The sequence below is a fragment of the Arachis stenosperma genome, chromosome 10, assembly GCF_014773155.1.
Source record: "Arachis stenosperma cultivar V10309 chromosome 10, arast.V10309.gnm1.PFL2, whole genome shotgun sequence".
Taxonomy (NCBI): domain Eukaryota; kingdom Viridiplantae; phylum Streptophyta; class Magnoliopsida; order Fabales; family Fabaceae; genus Arachis; species Arachis stenosperma.
The window spans coordinates 34,260,081-34,263,941 of record NC_080386.1 but is presented as its reverse complement, the minus strand read 5'-3'; the positions used below and the strand labels follow the sequence as shown (position 1 = coordinate 34,263,941).

The 3,861-nt window shown below is 40.4% G+C and overlaps 1 non-coding gene across 1 annotated transcript; it reads right to left on the bottom strand.

Annotated features, from left to right (window-relative positions):
• Positions 1-1,314: 1,314 nt before the first annotated feature.
• On the bottom strand, positions 1,315-1,422 carry LOC130958943 (small nucleolar RNA R71). Its single transcript, XR_009078042.1, has one exon. It is a non-coding gene; the product is annotated as a small nucleolar RNA R71 (small nucleolar RNA).
• Positions 1,423-3,861: the final 2,439 nt, after the last annotated feature.

Here is a 3,861-nt window from a genome sequence, read left to right as displayed (position 1 = left end):
ACGCCAGAATGTATACCATTCTGGGCGTTTAACGCCAGGATGGTGCTAGGGGGAATATTTTGTTTTCAAAATCAATTTTTTTCAAGTTTTCAAAGTTTTTCAAAACCAAATCTTTTTCAAATCATATCTTTTCAATCAAATGTTTTCAAAATCAATTTCTTTCCTTTTTCAAAGATACTTACTAACAATTAATGATTTGATTGAACATTTTTTGCCTTTTCTGTTAAGGAAGGTTTTATGTTTGAATCATATCTTTTCTTGTTAGGCAAGTCATTAATTTTAAAAATCACATCTTTTCAAATTGTTTTCAAATCATATCTTTTCAAATTGTTTTCAAATCATATCCTTTAAAATTGTTTTCAAATCATATATTCTCAATCACATCTTTTTAAAACCATAACTTTTCAATCAAATCTTTTTAATCACATTTTTTTTAGTTTTCAATCAAATCTTTTTAATTTCTAATTTCAAAATCTTTTTCAAAAATCACTTGATTTCTTTTTCACTTTTAATTTTCGAAAATTATCAATCAAATTTTCAAAATGTTTTCAAAATCTTTTAATTGAATTTTCGAAAATTCTCTTCCCTCCTTCCCACATCCTTCTATTTATGGAGTACTACTCCTTCTTAATGCACAATTCGAACTCTAACTAATCAAGTTCGAATTCTTCTACCTTCTTTTCTTCTATTTTTCTTTTCCTCTGACACTTCAAGGAATCTCTATACTGTGACATAGAGGATTCCACATTTTCTTTTTCTCTCCTCTTTCATATGAGCAGGAGCAGAGACAAAGGCATTCTTGTTGAAGCTGATCCTGAACCTGAAAGGACCTTGAAGAGAAAGCTAAGAGAAGCTAAAGCACAACTCTCTTTGGATGACCTGACCGAATTCTTCAAGGAAGAAGAACACATGGCAGCCGAAAACAACAACAATGCCAACAATGCAAGGAAGGTGCTGGGTGACTTCACTGCACCTACTCCTGATTTCTATGGGAGAAGCATCTCTATCCCTGCCATTGGAGCAAACAACTTTGAGCTTAAGCCTCACTTAGTTTCTCTAATGCAACAGAATTGCAAGTTCCATGGACTTCCAATGGAAGATCCTCATTAGTTTTTAGCTGAATTCTTGCAAATCTGTGACACAGTCAAGACTAATGGGGTTAACCCTGAGGTCTACAGACTGATGCTATTCCCTTTTGCTGTAAGAGACAGAGCTAGAATATGGTTGGATTCTCAACCTAAAGAAAGCCTGGACTCTTGGGAAAAGCTAGTCAATGCCTTCTTGGCAAAGTTCTTTCCACCACAAAGATGGAGTAAGCTTAGAGTGGAAGTCCAAACCTTCAGACAGAAGGATGGAGAATCCCTCTATGAAGCTTGGGAAAGATACAAACAATTAATCAGAAGATGTCCTTCAGACATGCTTTCTGAATGGAGCATCATAGGTATTTTCTATGATGGTCTCTCTGAACTATCCAAGATGTCTTTGGATAGCTCTGCTGGAGGATCTCTTCATCTGAAGAAGACGCCTGCAGAAGCTCAAGAATTGATTGAAATGGTTGCAAATAACCAATTCATGTACACTTCTGAAAGGAATCCTGTGAACAATGGGACTAGTCAGAAGAAAGGAGTTCTTGAGATTGACACTCTGAATGCCATATTGGCTCAGAACAAGATATTGACTCAACAAGTCAGTTTGATTTCTCAAAGTCTGTCTGGAATGCAAAATGCACCAAACAGTACTAAGGATGCTTCATCTGAGGAAGAAGCTTATGATCCTGAGAACCCTTCAATGGAAGAGGTGAATTACCTAGGAGAACCCTATGGAAACACCTATAATTCTTCATGGAGAAATCACCCAAATTTCTCATGGAAGAATCAAGAGAGACCTCAACAAGGTTTCAATAACAATAATGGTGGAAGAAACAGGTTTAGCAATGGCAAGCCTTTTCCATCATCTTCTCAGCAACAGACAGAGAGTTCTAAGCAAAGTACTTCTGACTTAGCAACAATGGTCTCTGATCTGATAAAGACCACTCAAAGTTTCATGAATGAAACAAGGTCCTCCATTAGAAATTTGGAAGGACAAGTGGGTCAGCTGAGCAAGAAAGTTACTGAACTCCCTCCTAGCACTCTCCCAAGTAATACAGAAGAAAATCCAAAAGGAGAGTGCAAAGCCATAGACATGGCCGAATATGGAGAGGAAAGAGAGGAGGAGGACGCCACTGAGGAAGACCTCAGTGGGCGTGTACCAATCTCCTCTGAGTTCCTCAATGAGGAACAATGGGAATCTGAGGCTCAAATTGAGACCATAGAGATTCCATTGGACTTACTTCTGCCTTTCATGAGCTCTGATGAGTACTCTTCCTCTGAAGAGGATGAGTATGTCACTGAAGAGCAAGTTGCTAAATACCTTGGAGCAATCATGAAGCTAAATGACAAGTTATTTGGAAATGAGACTTGGGAGGAAGAACCACCTTTGCTCACCAAAGAACTGGATGACTTGTCTAGGCAGAAACTGCCTCTAAAGAGGCAAGATCCTGGGAAGTTTTCTATACCTTGTACCATAGGCACCATGACCTTCAAGAAGGCCTTGTGTGACTTAGGGTCAAGTGTAAACCTCATGCCCCTCTCTGTAATGGAGAAATTAGGGATCTTTGAGGTGCAAGCTGCAAGAATCTCATTAGAGATGGCAGAAAATTCAAGAAAACAAGCTCATGGACTTGTAGAGAATGTTTTGGTGAAGATTGAAGACCATTACATCCCTACTGATTTCATAGTCCTAGAGACTGGGAAGTGCATGGATGAATCCATCATCCTTGGCAGACCCTTCCTAGCCACAGCAAAGGCTGTGATTGATGTTGATAGAGGAGAGTTGATCATTCAAGTGAATGAAGAATCCTTGGTGTTTAAGGCCCAAGGACATCCCTCTATCATCATGGAGAGGAAGCATGAAGAGCTTCTCTCAAAACAGAGCCAAGCAGAGCCCCCACAGTCAAACTCTAAGTTTGGTGTTGGGAGGCCACAACCAAACTCTAAGTTTGGTGTTGAACCCCCACATTCAAACTCTAAGTTTGGTGTTGGGAGGTTCCAACACGGTTCTGAGTATTTCTGAGGCTCCATGAGAGTCCTCTGTCAAGCTAATGACATTAAAGAAGCGCTTGTTGGGAGGCAACCCAATGTTTTATAGTTAACTATTTTCTTTTGTTATTTTATCTTTTTTTGTAGGTTGATGATCATAAGAAGTCACAAAAACAATGAAAAAAGCAAAAACAGAATGAAAAACAGGAAGAAAAACAGCACACCCTGGAGGAGAAGAAGCTGGCGTTCCAACGCCAGTAATGCTAGCTGTTGGGCGTTTAACGCCCAGTCTGGCACCATTCTGGGCGTTTAACGCCAGAAAGGGGCACCAGACTGGCGTTAAACGCCAGTAAAGGGCAACAACCTGGCGTTAAACGCCAGGAATGGGCACCAGCCCGGCGTTTAACGCCAGAAATAGCTCAAAACGTGATTTTGAGCAACATTTGGTGCAGGGATGACTTTTCCTTGACACCACAGGATCTGTGGACCCCACAGGACCCCACCATCACTCTCTCTCTTCTTCCCCCATTCACCAATCACCTCAATACCTCTTCCCCAAAAACCCTTCACCTATCAAATCCCATCTATCTCTTCACCACTCACATCCATCCTTCATAAATCCCCACCAACCTCACCCTTCAAATTCAAACCACTTTCCCTCCCAAACCCACCCATCATGGCCGAACCATTACCCCCCTCTCTCCTATATATACCCTTCTTCAACCCTTCATTTTCACACAACCTAAACACCCCTTCTTTCCCTTCTTGGCCGAACACACCACCT